Raw genomic sequence first — 21,699 nt, 5'->3', positions numbered from 1 at the left:
TTTACTTTCTCTTCTACCAGAAGGGAAGGAAGGGAAAACAATTTATTTTTGCAAAAGGAAAGACTTATTTTCTAAATATGCTATCTAAAATTTATGCAATTTTTTTTTTTTTTAATTGATAACATAGAAGTCATTGGTAACTTTCATACACTGCGGGATGTGAGACCCTGTAAACTGCACTCTTGCTAAGTCTGGAATTAGCTTTGATTCTTTTTTTTAAATTTGGGACGAAGTGACATTATGTGCTACCTGACATGACACACTGAGGATGCAATGCCAATTATTTATTGTTCCTGCCCAAAATGGTTAACCTGAATATAATGATAAAGAACAATCAGATAAACCCTAACAGAGATATTTTGCAGTGTAACTGGCCTGGACGTTCAGAAATGCCAATGTTTTGAAAGAGGGAGGGAAAAAAAAAAAAGGTAGGGGATGCTGAGGAATTGTTTTAGATTAAAGGAGAACAAAGAGACCTGACCAGTAAATGCAAGGCATGACCTTGGTTAGATATTGGATTAAAAAAAAAAAAAATCCTGATAAAGAACATGGTTAGGGTAATTAGGAAGGTAATTAGGAAGGTTTGAATAGGGACCATATATTACACAGCAGTATTATAGTAATGATAAATTATCTGAGTGTATTGATTGAATTGTGATTCTATAGGGGAATTTCCTTTCTCTTAAGAGATACAAGCCAAAGTATTTAAGGGCGAAGTGCCATATGTCCACAACAAGCTCTCAGATGGTACAAATACAGAAAGAGAGAGAAAGCAAATTTTGCAAAATTTTAGCAAAAGCAAATCCAGCTGAAAGCTACATGGGTATTTATTGTACTATTCTTATTTCTTTAACTTTCATACTAAAAATAATGTTTTAAAAGGTGCTAATTGGATAAGCCAAAATGCTGTTATGTAAATTTGCATTTCTAACATTAGTGAGGTTGCATATGTTTTCAGATTTTTCTTGGGCATTCATTTTCCCTCCTCTGTTATCTGTCTGTGCATGTTAGAGTATTAATTCCTTCATTAAAAAAAAAATGTATTGAGAGCTTACCACAAGCCAAGAACTGTTCTATGCATTGAGGCTTCTCCAGTAAACAAAATAAAAACTGACATTGCCCTCAAAGACCTTACTTTCTAGTGGAGGGGCAGACAGCATACAAATGCATACAAATACATTTGTAATATCCATGTCATTGTTCAGCAAGCATGTTTTCAATACCTGTCTGCACTAGGCACTGAGGATACATAGGAAATAAACCCCATTCCTACCCTGGTGGGGCTATTTTAGTCCGGGGGAGGGGGGGAATGTAGATAATAAAGAGACAAAAAATATACATATACCAGATGGTGATGCGTGCTATGGAGAAAAAAAGAAAAATAGGAAGCACCTGTTGGAAGGATGGGAGGAAGTATGTGCTCTGGAGGAGGGGGTAGTGGGGAAGAGTTTGCTATTTTTAGTTCATGCTCTGGGAAGTTCTCATTCCTGAGTGGTACAAAGAGTTTGCTCTTGTCTACTAACCTAAAGGTTGGTGGTTTGAACCCACCCAGAAGCATTGCAGAAAAAAGTCCTGGAAATCTTCTTCCATAAAGAGTACAGCCAAGAAAACACTCTGGAGCCATTCTACTCTGTTATACACGGGGTCACCCTAAGTCGAAATCAACTCCACGGCAACAGGTTTGAGATGGCCTTTCTAATAAAATGACATTTCAGTGCTATTTAAACCCTGTGGATAAAGGAAGGGCGTTACAAATAAAGGAAACAGCAAATGCAAGGTCCTGAGGTGGGTCATCTCTGATATGTTCTAGAAGCAGCAAGGAAATCAATGTGGCTTGAGCAAAGAGAGGGTAGTGGTGAGGCATTGGTGATGAGGTAAGAGAGGAGGGGGGGAAGGGGAAGGGCACAGATTGTGTAGGACCTGGAAACCATTTTAATGAGTTAGCTTTTACTCTAACTGAGATGGGTTAAAAAAAAAAAATGTACCGGAAGATTGCAATTTTTAAACATTTTAGTCTTTTCCTTTGGACTGCATAAATTAGGGAATAGGTTAAATGGCCTTAACAAAGAGGCCAAAACATCTAGCTGCTCAAATAAGACAGATGTTTACTTCTTCCCAGGTCCCTGGGTGACACAAATGATTTGCACTCCACTTTTTTTACTAACCTAAAGGAAACCCTGGTGGTGTAGTGGTTAAGTGCTACATCTGCTAACCAAAGGGTCGAATCCGCCAGGCGCTCCTTGGAAACTCTATGGGGCAGTTCTACTCCGTCCTATAGGGTCGCAATGAGTCGGAATTGACTCGAGGGCACTGGGTGGACTAACCTAAAGGTTGGCAGTTCAAACTCAGCAGTGCCATAGAAGGAAGGCCTGGTGATCTGTTTCTGTAAAGATTACAGCCAAGAAAGTCCTCTGGAGCAGTTCTATTCTGTAACACATGGAGTCACCATGAGTCAGAATTGACTTAACAGCAGCGAGTTTTTGGTTGGTTTTTATTTCTTCCCAGTGTTAATAGTGTTAATAGCCCAAAGAAGAATGGTTCTGGGCTGGCTCATACTTAATACAGCTCTTCCATCTCTGGAGCAAGGCAGCTGTCCCAGGTGTAACTATTTTCAAGTCAGTGACAAGAGAGAAAGAGGACGTGTAGGACAAAGAGCTTCCTATTTAGGGATGTGACCCTTTCTAAAGATGTGACACATCACTTCCATTCCCGTTGTTTTGACTAGAACTTAGTCACATGGCCATTTCTTACAGCAAGGGAAGCTAGGCAAAGTAATCTCTAGCTAGGTGGCTGTATGACTTGCTAAAGCTCCTAGAGGTTTTATTTCTTAAAGAATGTGGGAGAAAATATTTGCAAGGGGAAATTTTCATCTCTGTTAAAATATCCTTGCGTTGCTTTTATGCAAATATTTCTTTAAAAGATCAGAAAATATTCACCCGAGTATTCTTCTTGCTTTTCAATCATGTATTTTTATATTTAACTCCTTGACCCAACTAGGTATGTGTATATAAGTATTTTAAAAATTGAGGATAGAAATTGATTTCACCCCCAAAATTGCCAGTTGTCATCATATAGCCTCACTTACTGTTATAATTTTTCATATTATAGATTTTTTCTTATAAGAATAGTATTTTAAACTGGCTATTTCCTGAGCATGTGGGACTGCCTCTTCTTCAAGGACATTCAACAAAAAGTTTTTGAGTGCCTACTTTGTACAAGGTACGGTACTAGAGCCAGGGAAATAAACCACGTACGTCAGCATGCAGGGGATACTGTTATCTACCATCACAGAGTTGCTCTTTCTGGTCTCAGATGGCCTATGCTCCACCATATACAGTCATCCCTCAGTATTTGCGGAGGATTCGTTCCAAGAAACCCCGGAGGAACCCAAAATCCGTGGATACTCAAATCCCTTATATAAAATGGCATAGTATTTGTATATAACCTATGCACATTCTCCCATATACTTTAAATCATCTCTAGATTACTTATAATACTTAATAAAATGTAAATGCTATGTAAATAGTTGTTAAACAGTACTGTATTGTTTAGGGAATAATGACAAGAGCCAGTGGAACAATGCTCAAACAATAAGTGCTGGAGAGAGACTGAAGATCTGTGAAATGATGGGAGGCTACAGCAGGGGGTGGCCTACACAGCACTTCATTACTGTGAATTCAGTACAGTGCTCGGTGAGCAGCAAATTCAAGTTTTGCTGTTTGGAACTTTTTTTTCTCTGCATATTTTTGACCTGTGGTTTGTTGAATCTGCAGATACAGAACCCATAGATAAGGAGGCTTGACTCTACCTAGATTTTGGTGTAATTAGGTAGACAGATTGATCGATCGTGGTTGGATGGATGGATGGATGGATGGATGGATGGATGGATGGATGGGTGGGTGGGTGGATGGATGGATGGATGGATGGATGGATGGATGGATGGATGGATGGATGGATGGATGGATGGATGGATGGATGGATGGATGGATGGATGGATGGATGGATGGATGGATGGATGGATGGATGGATGGATGGATGGATGCGTGGGTGGGTGGATGGATGGATGGATGGATGGATGGATGGATGGATGGATGGATGGATGAATAGGTGGGTGGGTGAATGGGTAGGTGGGTGGATGTGTAGATGGATTGATAGATAAGTGACTGCTCAGATCTGTCTTCAAAGATTCATTACATTTCAAATATTTTTCATTTTGTGTTACCCTTCTTCAAAAGTAAAATTCCTCTAACATAAAATATATCGTATCTTTAAAATCCCAACTCCTAGTCACAACTATAATCCAAGATTAAACACTGGTAAAATCTAAGCAGACATCTCTATTTAAATGTATTTTGGTGAGTTCATGCTGCTAGAAACAGTCTCAGACCCTTGCATGTCCCTGAGAATCAGTCAAAAATTGATCGGTTCCCAGAACATGTCAAAGGAAATAGAAAGTCCATACTAAAAGCAAACCCTGAGACCTATACAGTCCTGTTAAAAAATCTAGTGTCCTCTCCAGCTTTTTTAGGTCATTTCTTCAAAGAACACTTTATCGTCTTGGCATTGTTTCTTCCCTGTAGTGACAATGGCAGAAGGAAAACAGATCAATTCATTTCAAAACCATTTAGTTTAAATATTAAGCCAAAGAGTTAAATAATTCTAAATTAGATGGCAGTTGTCCTAAACATTTGAAACACTTCCTGGGGCTAAAAACAATTACTGGATAAATCAAAATAGACTAATTGCTGTGACAACCCCCAAATCTCAGTACCTTACCACAATAGACATTTATTTATTGTACACACACACAGTATGAATGTAGATATTCCTAGCTCTCTTGCTTTCCTAGGCGGCTGTACTTCAAGCGGTGACTCAGGGATCTAGGCTTCTTTTATAAAGTTCCTTCACCATTGCATAGTGCTTTATTTCCAGATATGTGGACAGGAAAAGATAAGAGTGAAAGATTGCACAAGATATTATGCAGCCAGGTCTAGAAGTAGCAGAAATCACTTCTGCCTACCTTTCTTTGGCCATAACTCAGTCACATGCTCACAATTAGTAGCAAGAAAGGCTGTAAATGGAGTCTTCTTGTGCACAAAAATGGAGAATTAAGTGAATTGGTGGACATATAGTGCTGTCTCTGTCATAATTTCCTATTTTGGTCTTTAACATATTTTCATTTAACTTTTCTCCTGAGTCCAAAGCTCTTTACTTACCAACTCTGGACTTGTTATTAAGGATCATGAAGGTAGGCAACCCAACATACCTAACTTGCTCTTTCTGAAATTTTGTAAAAGAAACTAAGAAAACATTTAGACTAGCTTTGGAAATCCCCTTCCATTTCCAGCACCTACACCTTCAGCTCTAAGTCCCCCAGCTCCTCACAAAATGCCTGGAAACTAAAATGCCAGTGCCCCCCAAAAATTTCAGTGAAGGTCTTTGGAGACTTTCTTTGTAAGAACTAGAATATTGGAAGGTCTCTGACATGACATGATGTGAGGCAAAATGATAAGTGGTTAACACAGAGCCAGACCGAGACGAAAGGGCATTGTGGGAACACCTTCAAACCAATATTCTTTTCTCCGAATGCTTTATGTTGAAATATTTCAGACAAATAAAAAATTATAGAGAATAATATAATAAACTCCCCTTTATCCACTACCTAGTTTAAGAAATAGTTTATTACAGTATGACCAATACTGTCTATGGACCCCTCCCTAATTGCATTCCCTTCTCTGCACCCTTACCTCACTGCTGCTCACTCCTAGAGCTAGCACTGTCCTAAATTTGCCATACCCATGAATGACTTTCTACTTTCACCATTTGCATATGTGCCTGTAAACAATATGTAATGTTTTATAATTATGAATTTATATAAATGGTAAGATGCTATATGTATATATCTCCTTGCAATTTGTTTTCAATTTTTTTGGAAATGTGTACATGTGTAAATATAGATCATTTATTTTATTTGCTGTTATGCTCTAGTGTCTGAATATAAGTTATATATTGGAAATTGGATATTGGAAATAACCTGTTTATCAGAAGAATGATGGAGATTATATATATGAACCACTAACCAAATCTGCTGCCATCAAATTGATTCCACTTCATAGCAACCTTATAGGAGAGAGTAGAACTTCCCCATAGGATTTTCAAGGCTGTAATCTTCACAGAAGCAGACTGTCACATCTTTCTCCCACAGAGCCGCTAGTGGGTTTGAACCACCAACCTTTTGGTTAGCAGTTGAGTGCTTAAGCACTGTGCTACTAGGGCTCCTTTTATATATACGTGTGTGTGTGTGTATCCATTGTATGATATATTATACATTATATATCCGCTGTATAATATATGTCCACTGTACATTATACATCTGCTGTATAATATATATCCATTGTGTATTATATATACATTGTATAACACATCCATTGTTTGCTGATGGACATTTAGGTTATTTCCAATATTTCATTCTATTACAGATCACATTGTAATGATCATTTTTATATACATTTCTTTATGTACATGTATGAGTGTCTCTCTAGGGTATATCCCTAAGAGTGGAACTGCTAGATCACAAGATCTGTATTGCTTCAACTCTACTATATTTTGCTAAATTTATCTCCAAAGTACTTCTTTCAATTTACAGCCCTATCACCAAAGCAAAAGAATTGCTTTTTCTCTACATCCTCATCACAAAAAGTTAGGTATGATGAACATGAAACAACAGCCCTGCCATTTTAATGGGCATTTCTCTGATGATCAGTGAAATTGAACATCCTTTTTGTACATTCATTTGCCATTTGGGTTCCCTGTTCTATAATCTGCCAATTCATATCCTTTCCTCTTTTTTTTTTTTTTTTTACTGGGGTTTATATGTTTTTTTGTATTAATTTACAGTCATACTGATAATTTGAAGAATTCATCTAACATTTATTTTGAAAAAAATGCTAAAAGCTGCATGGAGAACAGGTGGCGATGTGGCACTGCTGCAGACCAGCCTTTCTCTCATGGTCTCTAGCAATTCAGCTCTGGCCCCAAACTCACGTACTTCACTCAGCAGAATAAAACCCTGCGTACACTCAGGACCACTATTCTGAAAGGCAGCCTGACAATTGTAATAGCGTTGCTGCTGGAGACTGCAATAACAAAGTAATTCATCCAACTGCAAAGAGAACAATCCCTGGGAGGAATTTTGATGAATGTAATTTTCTGTATTTCAGTACATTTTCAGTGAAATTGTAATGCACCAATGACATTTCAATATCCATTATAGACTGTCATTTAATGGACACTTAGATGTCCATTACAGGCTAGCAACTGGTCAGAACCTTAATCCCAATTTGTTACCAAAATCAAAGCTTGTGTGAGGAAGCACAAAAAATAGTGCTAGAAACATGAAAATATGTGAACAAAAAGGGATGTCCTGGGCTGCCTTTTACTGGTGATCTTGCTGCATTGCCTGGTAAGGTGGTTGCATATTGGGGATCACTGTTTGCAAAAGTGTTAATAAAATGTAAGTAGAAAGCTCCTTTTACTCCAAATTCACAATTCCAATTAAGAGAGATAGAGAAATTCATTTATTTTTAAGGCATTGGCTCATTAAATTGTCATGACTGGTAGGTTCAAAATCCATAGGTCAAGTGGCAGACTGCAAACTCTGTGCCAGACAGGCTGGAAACTCTAGCAGAACATCTATGTTGTAGTCTTGAGGCTGAATTCTTCTCCCTCGGAAAACCTCAGTTTTTACTCTGCAGTCCTTCAGCTGATTGAATGAGGCCCGCTCACGTTATGGAGGATAATCTGCTTTATTTAAAGTCAACTGATTATGTTTATCACATGTAAATACCTTCATAGCAACATCTAGACTAGTGTTTGACCACATGACTGGGTACCATAGCCTAACCAAATTGACGTATAAAATTAACCACCATGAGGCTTAAAGAGTCACATGCTTATGTTTGATTAATGCTGTTGGAAGCCATAGCTGCCCAGATTTCTTCATTCAAGAATGCAAAGAAGGCAGGTGACACAGAATGCTTGATAAACTAGCTTCCTTTTCCCTTTCATATCCACAGACACCCATTTTATACTTGCCTTTCAGCATGAGCAGAAAATACAGTAACATATTTGCGTCAGGTCAAGTAACTTGTCTAATGAGACAAACTTGTACTTGGCAGATCATTGAAGGTCACACCATGTTAGCCACATTGCAAAAATTCTGTTTGCACAAAGAAAAAGCTTCAATTTTGACAGAAAAATATTTAAGCAGATGCATAGCAGGATCAGAGGAAGATAATAATCATTTCCTACAGCTACCAATCTGATAAAGTTGTCTAAGGCAGCACAATAAAACACACTCAATTTACCTCAAGCCATTTTGCCTCTGATGGTGCCATCGGAAAGAAGGAAGGAACATGGATGAAACCAGTGCCCTTGCTCAGTTGTGTGCAGCTGACAGGGCTGATTACCCAATAAACAAGGCACACATGGGCTTTGTTGTGTGTACTTAATAATATGTAGTGAACAATTTCACCTGTTTTTCACCACATCAAAGATGTAGTGAAACCCATGTGAAATTGTTTAACTCAGATTAGTAAGTAAACACAAGTAAGCCCTTAGTATAAGCTGATATGTACCTTGTTTACTGGTTAATCTGCTCCTGTAAGGGGCCCCTGCTCAAAATTCACTGTGCTTGCACTGTATTTGCTAGTATCTTCATTCCAAAATCATAAAACAAACTTTATGTATTCTAATCCTATTCATGCCTCTGTGCTTTGGGACTTACAAAAAATGAATAGCCCTGGAGTAAAATAAGATAATATTTTATTTACTTTATATGAATATTCTGAAAATGTTTATTAGCATAAATTTAATTGTTCTCTCACTTATTCATTGTTTCCTAAAGGGTGGTTAAATGCTTAGTACTTGCCAGCCACTTAGCTAAATCCTGGAAATACAAACTTGAAAAAAAATACCTGCACTAAACAAGGGCATATCTTCTAGGAAGACAAACTTGTAAACAGCTCATTACAATGCACTGTCGAATGTGCTGTAATAGAAATGTTACAGAATATAATGGGAACGTGGAAGGGCATTTCAATCTGAGGAGGGGAGGGGTGTCACATCAGACAAGACATCCTTGGAGAGATGATTACTAAACTGACTTGAAATCAGTGTTCTCACCCTTAGCTGACATGGAAATCACCAGGAGGAGCATTAAAAAGTACTGATTTCTGGGTGCATTCACATAAATTCTGTTGTAATTGGCCTGGGGTATTGCCTAGGCAACAGAATTTTTAAAGCTCTATTGTTCTAAAGGATGAGTAGAAACTAGCCAGGCTGGGGACAAAGATGGCAGGGAAGGGAATGGAGAGAGGGTACACCAAGTGGAGAACAGCATGAGAAAAGGCACGGAGGCAAGAAAGGGCTTTATGTGTGATGAGTAAAATGAGTGTTTCATTGGTGTAAGCAGGGACAGATTATCCAATAGGCAAGGTATCATCTGTAGTGAGCAATCTCACATTTTTTCACCACATCAAAGATTCTGCTTCTAGGTGTGGCTGGCATCTGTCTCTCTTCCAACTCCAGAGCACTTTCCGACAGAATCAGAGCTTTTTTTCAAATATACAATTTCTGACAGGGATGGATTACACTCTAAGCAACATGAGCTGGCAGTGGGGGGTAAAGTCCTGCTCTTTAAAAAATGTATTTATTGTACTTTAGATGAAGGTTTACAGAGCAAACAAATTTCTCATTAAACAATTAATGCACATATTGTTTTGTGACATTGGTTGCCAACCTCACAACACAACACTCTCTCCTTCTCAACCTTGGCTTCTCTATTACCAGCTTTCCTGTCTCCTCCTACCTTCGCGTTATTTCACCTGACTTGGTGTGCCCATTTAGTTTTATGGGCCTCTCTAATCTTTGCCTGAAGGGTGAACCTCAGGAGTGACTTTGTTACTGAGCTATAAGGGTGTCCAGCGACCATACTCTTAGGGTTTCTCCAGGCACTGTCAGACCAGTAAGTTTGGTCCTTTTTTTTTTTTTTTAAATGAGTAAGAATTTTGTTCTACATTTTTCTCCAGCTCTGTCTGGGACCCTCTATTGTGATCCCTGTCAGGGCAGTCAGTGGTGATAGCTGGGCACCATCTAGTTGTGCTGGACTCAGCCTGGTGGAGGCTGTGGTAGTTGTGGCCCATTAGTCCTTTGGGCTAATCTTTCCCTTGTGTCTTCAGTTTTCTTCTTTCTCCCTTGCTCCAGATGGAGTGAGACCAGTGGAGTATCTTAGGTGGCCACTCACAAGCTTTTGATACCCCAGACAGTATTCACCAAAGTAGAATGTAGAACATTTTCTTTAGAAACTATGTTATGCCAATCGAGCTAGATGTTCCCCAAGACCATGGTCCTCACAGCCCTCAGCCCAGTAATTCTGTCCCTCGGGGAGTTTGGATGTGTCCATGGAGTTTCCATGACCTTGCCCTGGACAAGTTGTGCTGGCTTTACCAGTGTTGTGTACTGTCTTACCCTTCCTCAGTTACCGCTCATCTATTGCCTATTAAGTGTTTTTTTCCTTCCCACCTCTCTTCTCCCTCATAACCATCAAAGATTGTTACTTTTTGTATTTAAATCTTTCCATGAGGTTTTAAAGTAGTGGTCTTATACAATATTTGTCCTTTTGTGATTGACTTATTTCACTCAGCATAATACCCTCCAGATTCATCCATGTTGTGAGATACTTCACAGATTCATCATTGGTCTTTATCATTGCGTAGTATTCCATTGTGTGTATGTACCATACTTTGTTTATCCATTCATTTGTTGATGGGCACCTAGGTTGTTTCCATCTTTTTGCTATTGTGAACAATGCTGCAATGAATATGAGTGTGACGGCTCATTTCCCTAGGATATATTCCTAGGAATGGGATTGCTAGGTCATACGGTATTTCTATTTCTAGCTTTCTAAGGAAGTGCCATATTGTTTTCCAAAAGGATTGTACCATTTTGCATTTCCACCAACAGTGCAAAAGAGTTCCAATCTTCCCGCAGCATCTCCGACATTTGTTATTTTCTGATTTTTTTGATTTGTGCCGGTAATGTCGGGGTGATATTGTATCTCATTGTGGTTTTGATTTGCGTTTCTCCAATGGCTAGCGATCTTGAGCATTTCCTTATGTATCTGTCAGCCGTTTGAACGTCCTGTCTGGTGAAGTGTCTGTTCAGATTCTTTACCCATTTATTAGTTAGATTATTGGTCTTTTTTTTGTAGAGGTGTGGGATTTGCCTGCAGATTTTAGAGATTAGGCCTTTATTGGATTTGTCATAGCCAAAATTTTTTTCCGAGACCATAGGTCTCTTTTTACTCTTTTGGTAAAGTTTTTTGATAAGCCTAAGTGTTTAATTCCTGTTATCTAGTTTATCTATATAATTCCAGTTATCTGGTTTATCTTCTTTTTACTCTTTTGGTGAAGTTTTTGATGACCATACGTATTTAATTCCAGTTATCTAATTTATCTAGAAGATTTCAAGTTATCTAGTTTATCTTCTGGTGTTTGTATATTGTTAGTTATGGTTTATATCCTGTTAATACTGTGTATTAGGGCCTCTAGCATTTATCCTATTTTTCCTTCTATGATCTTTGTAGTTTTTGGTTTTATATTTAGGCCTTTGATCCATTTTGGATTAGTTTTTTGTTTGCTGTGAGGTATGGATCGTGTTTCATTTTTTTGCAGCTGGACATCCAGTTTTGCCAGCACCATTTGTTAAAAAGATTTTCTTTCCCCCATTTGATGGACTTTGGGCCTTTGTGGAAGATCAGGTGACCATAGATGAGTGGATTTACATCTGGGTTCCCAATTCTGTTTCATTGGTCAATGTGTCTGTCGTACCAGTACCAGGCTGTTTTGACTACCACAGCTGTATAGTAGGTTCTGAGGTCAAGTAGTGCAAGTCCTCCTACTTTATTCTTCTTCTTCAATAGTGCTTTACTTATAAGGGGCCTCTTTCCTTTCCATATAAAGTTAACAATTAGTTTTTCCATCACCTTAAAGAATGTTGTTGGTATTTGGGATGAGATTGCTTTGTATTTGTAGATTATTTTGGATAGAATTGACGTTTTCACAATGTCGAGTGTACCTATCCATGAGCATCGTATGTTTTTCCATTTACAGAGGTCTCCTTTGGCTTCTTTCAGTAGTATTGTGTAGTTTTCTTTGTATAGGTCTTTTACATCCCTGGTTAGATTTATTTCTAAGTACTTTATTTTTTTAGGGGCTATTTTAAGTGGTATTGTTTCCCTAATTTCCTTTTTGTAGTTCTCTTTATTGGTGTATAGGAATCCAACTGATTTTTGTATGTTTATCTTGCACCCTGCTACTCTGTTGAATCTTTCTATTAGTTCCAGTAGTTTTCCCATGGAGTCTTTTGGGTTTTCCATGTGTAGTATCATATCATCTTCAATTAGGGACAGTTTTACTTCTTAATGACCAATTTGGATGCTCTTTATATCTTTTTTCTTGCCTTATTGCTCTAGCTAGGACTTCCAGCACAATGTTAAATAGGAGTGGTGATAAAGGGCATCCTTGTCTTGTTCCTCTCTCCATTAAGAATGGTGTTGGCTGTTGATTTTGTATAGATGCCCTTAATATGTTGAGGAATTTCCCTTCTATACCTATTTTATTGAGAGTTTTTATCAGGAATGGGTGTTAGACTTTGTTGAATGGCTTTTCTGTGTCAGTTAAGATGAACATGTGATTCTTTTCTTTGTGTGATGGATTATGTTGACTGATTTTCTAATGTTGAACCATTCTTGCATACCTAGTATGATTCCCACTTTGTCATGGTGTATTGTTTTTTGATATGGTGCTGAATTCTATTGGCTAGTATTTTGGTGAGAATTTTTTTTTATCTATGTCCATGAGAAATATTGGTCTGTAATTTTCCTTTTGTGTAGTGTCCTTGCCTGGTTTTGGTATCAGGGTTATGTTGGCCTCATAGAATGAATTTGGAAGTGTCGCTTCCTTTTCTATGTTCGGAAATAGTTTGAGTAGTACAGGTGTAAACTCTTTTCTGAATGTTTGGTAGAATTCTCCAATGAAGCCATCTGGGCCAGGGCATTTATTTGTTGGGAGTTTTTAAAATTACCTTTTCAATCTCTTTTCTTGTTATGGGTCTGTTCAGACTTTCAACATCATTTTGTGTTAGTTTGGATAGATAGTGTGTTTCTAGAAATTTGTCCATTTCCTCTAGGTTTTCAAATTTGGTGGTCTATAGGTTTTCATAGTACTCTGTCATGATCCATTTTATTTCAGCTGGGTCTGTTGTAAAGTCCCCCATTCTATTTCTTATTTGGGTTATTTGCTCCCTCTCCTTTTTTGTCTTTTGTCCATTGGCCAGTGGTTTGTCGATTTTGTTGATCCTTTCAAAGGACCAACTTTTGGTGTTGTTGATTCTTTCCATTATTTTTCTATTCTGTTTCATTTATTTCTGCTCTGGTCTTTATTATTTCCTTTCTTCTGGTGGCTGTGGGCTTCTTTTGCTGTTCTCTTTCTATTTGTTCTAGTTGCACAGCTAATATTTTGATTTTGTCCCTTTCTTCTTTTTTGATGTGTACATCTAGTGTTATAAATTGACCTCTGAGGACTGCCTTTGCTGTGTCCCAAAGGTTTTGGTATGATGTGTTTTCATTTTTGTTTGATTCTAGGAATTTTTTAATTCCATCTTTGATTTTTTCCATTACCTAGTGGTTTTTAAGGAGGGCGCCATTCAGTTTCCATGTATTTGATTTTTTTTTCCTTGCTCTTCCTGTTGTTGATTTCTGCCTTGATAGAGTTGCGATCAGAGAAGATACTTTGTATTATCTCTGTGTTTTGGATTTTGTTGAAGTTTGCTTTGTGGCCTAAGGTGTGGTATTTTCTAGAGGACATTCCATGTGTGTTAGGAAAGAATGTGTATTTTGTTGCTGTTGGGTGGAGGTTCTATATATGTCTATGAAGTCAAGTTTGTTGATTGTGGCATTTAGATCTTCTGTATCTTTGTTCAATTTCTTTCTAGGTGTTTTGCCCTTTATTGAGAGTAGTGTGTTGAATTCTCCCACTATTATTGTAGAACTATCAATTTCTCTTTTCAGTGCTTTTAGAATTTATTTATTTTGGAATCTTATCATTTGGTGTGTAGATATTTATTATGATTATGTCATCAAGGTGGATTATTCCTTTAATCATTATATAATGCTCTACTTTGTCTTTTATGGTAGATTTTGTTTTAAAGTCTATTTTATCTGAGATTAGTATTGACACTCCTGCTCTTTTTTGGTAGCTGTTTGCTTGGTATTTTTTTTTCCATCCTTTGATTTTTAGTAAACTCATGTCTTTATTTCTAAGGTGTGTCTCTTATAGACAGCATATTGATGGGTCCTGCTTTTTTATCCATTCGTTGCTCTCTGTCTATAGGTGCATTTAAGCCGTTTACATTCAGTGTGATTATTGATAGGTATGAGTTTATTGCTGTCATTTTGTAGTGCTTTTTTTTTTTTTTTTGTGGTTCTGATGTTTTCTTTGTTCTTCATACTCTCCTGTGCTGAATTTCTTTTGTTCGTGTATTCTTTTTCAGTTTTTTCATTGTTGTAGATTTTGTGTTTACTGAGACTCTATTTTTTTTCTTTATTTTGATGAGTAGGTTTGTTAACTTCCTTTGTGTTTACCTTGAAATTTACTCATATCTTCCTAAGTTTAAACCAGTCTTTTATTACTTGAAAACACCTTGACTTCCTCTCCATTTGAAAGTTCTATACTTATACCATTAAAGTCCTGCTTTAAAGACACAAGTAGGAAAGGAAAGCATTTAAGGTTTTCTTAATAACTTTGCAGAGAAAAAAAAAAAAAAAAACTTAGGGAAAAAAATTAAGAAACTCTCCTAATTTACAGTAAGTTGACAAGAAACTTCAGATGAGTTGGCCTATATACAATAGAACATAAGTGTGGGATTTCGAGAACTGGAAATGCTGTAATGAGGACAATAATAATTTAGGGCAAAGTGTGTGAGAAAAATGAGAATGTTACACAAACATATAGACCTGAAAAGCCACACTCTGAACCACTTCAATTCACTAACCCATTTTTGATCATACACATTTTTAAGTTTCTGTGAAACTGACGAGAAAGTCCCTGATACCAAGAAACTTAACGCTTAATAATAATGATAATGGGAGCAATAATATAAATGTATGTTGTGAGTGCTTACTATTGCCAGGCATTATCCAAAGATCTTTATGCATATAAGCCCATCTAACCTTCTTAATAATTAATGGTAGTTATTATTATCCTCACTTAAAAAACACTATTGTGTTTTTTGTGGAAGTTTACACAGCAAATTAGGTTACCATTTAACCATTACTACACAATCCTTCAGTGACATTGGTTGTATTTTCCACAATGTGTCAACATTCCATTAATTCAGTCTTGGATGTTTTGTTTCCAGTAATCTGGTTTCCCTGTCCCCTTACCCTTTCATCTTTGCTTTGGTGTAATTGTTGACCATTTGGCCCCATACAGATAATTTTTTAAAGTTTTGCAGTATTCATGGGTAATGAGTTAATCTGTTGTTTAGTTAAAAGGTGACCTCAGGGTAGTTATGGTTCAAAGTATAAGGAGTATCTCAGGGTAATAGTCTTGGGGAGTCCTCTAGTCTCAACTGGTCCAGTAAATTTAACCTTTTTATGAATTTGAGCTCTGTTCCACATTTTTCTCCCATTCTATGAAGATCCATCTATTGAGGCCTTGATCAGAACTGCCATTAGTGGTAACTGGGCACCATCTATTTCTTCTGGTCTCAGAGTACATAAGGCTGTGGTATATGTAGACTGTTAGTCCTGTAGACTAGTTTCTTCTCAGAGCCTTTGGTTTCCTTCTTTGTTTTTTGCTTCAGATGAGAAGAGACTGATAGTTGTATTTTAGATGGCCATTTGCAAGCTCTTAAGATCCCAGATGCTACTTACCAAACTAGAATGTAGAACATAAACTTTATGAACTATATTATGCCAATAGACTGAATTTTCCCATGAGTCTGTGGTCCTAAGTCTTCAAATCCAGCAGACCAATCCTGCAAGGTGTTTGGTTATGCCTAAGAAGTATTACTGACTGTGCCTCCTATGTGGTTTATTATACACATAGATATACATGTGTGCACACATATGTATATACACGTAATATAGGAAAAAGCCATTGCCTTCGAGTTGATTCCAACTTATAGCAACCCTATAGGACAGAGTAGAACTGCCCCATACTGTTTCTAAGGCTGGTGGATTCAAACTGCTGATCTTTTGGTTAGCAGCTGTAGCTCCTAAACACTATGCCACCAGGGCTTCCACACATAATATAGCTACATCTATGTGTGCACACATATGTATACACACATACATATCCATACTCATAGATGTGTGTATACATACATATGTAACCACACACATAGGTTTTTTGCAAGATTATATGTGTCATATTCTTTATCAAAAATGCCCTTTTCTCGTTTGTACTTCTTAGTGACATCATTTACCTTGGTCAAGCTGTGCGCTCTTCACCCACATTTGGTGCCTCCTTTTCCACCCTTTCCTGAAAACAACAACAAAAACAAAACAGAAAGAAAAAATAACAGGTGTCTACTATCTACAGAGTGATTTTCCCACCAACCCCCCTTCTTCCCTGGTAACCACTAATGAACATTGGTCTCTGTCTTCATTTCTTTTTAGGTGAAGAAACTAAGTCTCAAGGAGATTAAGTCATTTGCCCACATTGGCAGAACTAGCATTTAAATTCATATTTTTTCTGGTGATTTGTACTGTAAGAAAAGTATAAACAAAAGGCCAAGGGAGTATAGGATATACTTCTCAATAGGGGAATGAGGGCAGGTATCATGGGGAAGGTAATATCTGACAGGAGACTTATGTGAGGAGTAGAATTTTTTTGTTGTTGTTCTGAATTTGGTAACTCTCTTGAATTTTTTTCTTTAGTAGTTTTATTTTCAAATGCTTTTAGATTTAACGAAGAGTTCTAAAGATAGAACAGAGAGGTTCCATAAACACTAAACCCAATTTCCCTCACAGTAACACCTTGCATACCCTTGGCACAATTATCAAAACTAGTAAATTAGCATTGATATAATATTATACACTAAACTATAGACTTGGTTAATATTTCTCCATTTTTTCCCACTAGTGTCCTATTTCTCTTCCAGAAGGAACAGTCTCTGAGGAGTAGAATTTTATTAGGAGAAGATGAGAGAGGAAGATATCCCAGGAAAAGGGAACTACCAGAGCAAAAACAAAAAACAAAACAAAAAACACTATAGTCCAGGGTACTTAGAAGATAATCAATACATTTATTAAATCTGAATTACTCTATTAGCAAATGGAATAATCTCCATTGCTGTTTTCGTTTCTGTCAGTCAGCTCTGTCAGGTTGAACACAAAGAAGGAAATGTTTCATTTGTGCCCTTGCTGCTGTGCTGCATTTTCCTACTGCACCACCAGTAACAGAAAATTAGGCTCTGAGCCTTTTGGTACTCACACATTCTCCATGGTTTTCCTGTCTTGTTCTGGACTGTTTGCAGAATACCATTGATAGGAGAAAAATTTGCAAGTATATGCTGTGTTTCCCCAAATAACTTTTTCATTTTGCAGGAGAGAAAGAACCTTTGATAATCTGTTTTGCCAAAAGGATAAACAAAGCCATTAAGTTCATCCTAAGCCTTCTTTCTAGAAGCCTTTCAAAAAAGTCCTATAAAAATAACAACAACGACAGGATGGTTATGATAAAAAAAAAAGACAGACAATAACAAGTGTGGAAGGTGTGGAGAAACTGGAACATTCATGTGGGAATGTAAAGTGGTACAGCCACTTTGGAAAACAGCTTCGCGGTTTCTTAAAAAGTTAAAACACACTTACTATAAACCCAAACACATTGCTGTCGAGTTGATTCCGACTCCTAGAGACCCTATAGGACAGAGCAGAACTGCCACATAGGGTTTCCAAGGAGCAGACGATGAATTTGAACAGCTGACTTTTTGATGTAGCTCTTTTCACTGGAACACCAGGACTCCAGACTTACCATAACCCACTGCCGTCGCGTCAATTCCGACTCATATGAGACTTACCATATGACCTAGCAATTGCACTCTTAAGTATCTACCCAAGAGAAATGAAAACATGTGAGTGTCCATCAACTGGTGGATAGATAAGCAAAGTGTATTAGTTCCACAGAGTGGATAACTCTTCAGCAATGAAAAGGAATGAAGCATTGACAAATGCTGCAATATGAATGAGCCTCGAAAACATTATGCTCATTCAAACACAAAAGAACACCTACTATATGCATCCATTTATAGGAAATGGCTGATGAAGGCAAATAGAGACAAAAAGTAAATTAGTGGAGTTAATAAATAGTGGAGTTAGGAATAAGGAATTACTGACTGTAAGTATCTTTTTAGGGTGATGAAAATATTCTAAAATTAGATTATGGTGATGATTCATTCAATGTACCCTTGAAATGGGTGGATTTTATGGCATGTAATTATATCTTAATAAAGCTGTTGTTTTTTTTAAATAACAAATTTCAACTCTTTTAGTTTCATTGCCACATCTCCAAAAAAAAAATCACATACTAACATTTCGGTAGTCTACCCACATTACTCAAAGTCCTCGTGAAGTTTTTCTTACTTGAGGCAACACAAGATAATGGCTATGATGTTCATCTCCTAGCTTGCATAACTGTCAGGTGGAAAGGAGAGGCTTAATTACCCACAAATTGCTCTCATTATCATTTCTATCAATTTAAGCAACCACAGCGTGGCTATGAGTAATGTCACTAAAAATGTGCCAGTTTGCAGTCCCAGGAACAACAGGAAACAGTGAGGACTGGTGATCTTTGAGTCATTGTCCAAGATAACATGGGCACGTCTAGTTTGCAGCGCTGCCTCCTAATTGAATTATGCCAGAATGCATCCATGTTTTCTTATCTTAAATTCAAAGAAAGCTGACAGTAGTTCATTTAAAAAAAAAAAAATCAATCAACTTTTCTTGATTTATATATATTTTTTAATATATATATGATGCATTTACAGGGAAAGATGGAAAAATGGATTAACATGGCAGAACAATATCAAATTCAGTAAGAAAAAAAAATAATAACTTGGAGACATATTTGCTATTCCTCTGTGAAAATACTCATTTGGTTCCTGACACGGAACCTGACAAGGCTGAATGAAGACTTCTATCATGTGTAGCCTGGCAGAGGCTCAGGTGGATGTTTTTGCCTTAGTTGTTTTTAAGGGAGATGTACTTTTCACTGAGCCCTGGTTGCGCAGTGTTTAAGCATTAGGCTGCTTGCTAACTGGAAAGTCGGCGGTTCAAATCACCGGCTGCTCCTTGGAAACCGTATGGGGCTGTTCTACGCTGTCCTGTAGGGCTCCTGTGAGTCAGAATCCACTTGATGGCAATGGGTTCATTTTGTTGTTGTTGTTTGTACTCTTCACATTTAAATCTAGTATACTATTGCTCTATGGAGCTTATGGGGTTATTTTTATAGAACTTTTTTGAAAGGCTTCTAGAAGAAGGCTTAGGATGAACTTAATGGCTTTGTTTATCCTTTTGGCAAAACAGGTTATCAAAGGTTCTTTCTCCCCTGCAAAATGAAAAAGTTATTTGGGGAAACACAGCATATACTTGCAAATTTTTCTCCTATCAGTGGTATGCTGCAAAGAGTCCATAACAAGGCAGGAAAGCCATGGAGAGTGCGTTAGTACCGAAAGGCTCAGAGCCTGATTTTCTGTTACTGGTGGTGCAGTAGGAAAATGCAGCACAGCAGCAAGGGCACAAATGAAATATTTCCCTCTTTGTGGAAAACAGATAATCTAGAATTGTGATTAAGATTAAACTGAAGAGGCTCTGATTAATAGTCTGAGGGATTTTCCGATGGATGAATTAATGGGCTTTTTGTTCATGGGCTTTATGACATTTATTTTGGTTTCATAGAGGCCTCTTTTTTCTTTCTTCCTTATTCTCAGCTTTGCTCTGAGCAGAAAATTAAGAGTATATGCTTGAAGACAGGCAGGTTTGGCTTTGAATTCCTGCTCTGCCGTTTTGTTGACTCAGAACAAATTACTTCTTTTTGTTTATCTTCTAGATGGGAAGAGCAATGAATTTATCACAGTGTGACATAAAATAAGATGACATCACTGAAGCACTTAGTATAAGCACTCAATAAATTGTTGTTATGTTGTAATGTGCTGTTGAGTTAGTTCTGACTCATAGTGACCCTCTGGGACAGAGTAGAACTGCCTCCACAGGGTTTCCGAGAAGCAGCTGGTGGATTTCAACTGCTCACCTTCTGCTTAAGCAACCAAGTTCTTAAGCATTACGCCACTAGGGCTCCCAATTAATTGTAGCTACTATTATTCTTATATATTACATAAACAGCTTTATCAATACCAAGCTTTCAAATTGCTCTTTGGTGACATCTGAGAGTAAGAAAAATAAAAACACTGTAGACAATAAAGCTTGTATTTCATATTTAAAACCCTCCTAGATAAGATATGTAATGCTTGTCATACAGGACAAGAAGGAAAAGAGTTGAGAAAAAGTATTAGATTTGTGGGAGGTGGTAGTGGTGGGAACGGTGATAGGGAGAAAACATTCTAGGAATACCAGCAGGGCTGCATTGTCAAGAGAGTAAGTTCTGGCAGGAAGCTTAAGTGTTATCCAGCTCAGGGTTCTCAAATTTGTTCGTTGCTAAGGCTTTCTTTTATTACTTTTCCTCCACTCACTCCGTTAAATGACTGTCTACCAAGAAACCTGATCTGTCAGTGAGTTAACTCATCTGTGTGGGAGAATGGAGTCTGAGGGGAGAAAGGCTTTCCCCCGCTCTTTGTCCTCTTCAGAGAGTGAAGTGAGGATGGGGCAGGGCAGTAGAGACAGTAAGATAGAGGTTGAGAGCATGTGGCCTCTTCTCTAGGTCTCAGCTAGGCCTGGGCCCATGGGCTCTGTCTGAGCTGTATGTAGAGAAGCCATTCTCCCTCATTCTGTCCTGAATCTGGCTTAGTTTAAGTTACCACACTGGGTGACACCAACCCTAGCAACACCAGTGTATAAATGACAGCAGATCAAGGTGATCACCCACATTTCAAAGTCCCTGGAGTCTCTCTTCAGGCAGTTCCTGGGTTTTTGTGGAAATATTTGACTCTTCCAATAACCAATCCTTTCAGTTCCTTAAACCAAGGAGACAGGAGGGAAAGAAAAGGATTTCACTGGTTTGTGGTATTTGCTTAAAGTAACCCAGGCATTTTCAAAAGGGACTGTGGGAAACTTGATTAAGGAGATAGCTGATAGTTATACATATGAGGGTATGAATCAGATTTTGGCTTAAATGATAATGTAAACTTATTCAAATCCACAAACGTAATGTCTCAAAACCTTTGAATTACGTAAATAATAATTTATTTTCCAAAATGTATTAACCTAGGACAAAATTAATTATAATTACAGCCTTTAGAAATATGCAATTTTAGTTAGCATACACATTGTCATTTTTGCCGTTGAGTCAATTTCAACTCCTCGTGACCCCATGTGTTGCAGGGTAGAACTGTGTTCCACAGGATTTTCATGGCTGTGACCTTTCAGAGACAAATTGCTAGGCCTTTCTTCTGAGGTGCCTC

This window comes from Elephas maximus, chromosome 5, assembly GCF_024166365.1.
Source record: "Elephas maximus indicus isolate mEleMax1 chromosome 5, mEleMax1 primary haplotype, whole genome shotgun sequence".
NCBI classification, from domain to species: Eukaryota; Metazoa; Chordata; class Mammalia; order Proboscidea; family Elephantidae; genus Elephas; species Elephas maximus.
The sequence above is the reverse complement of the archived record's forward strand: the minus strand, read 5'-3'. Positions refer to the sequence as shown.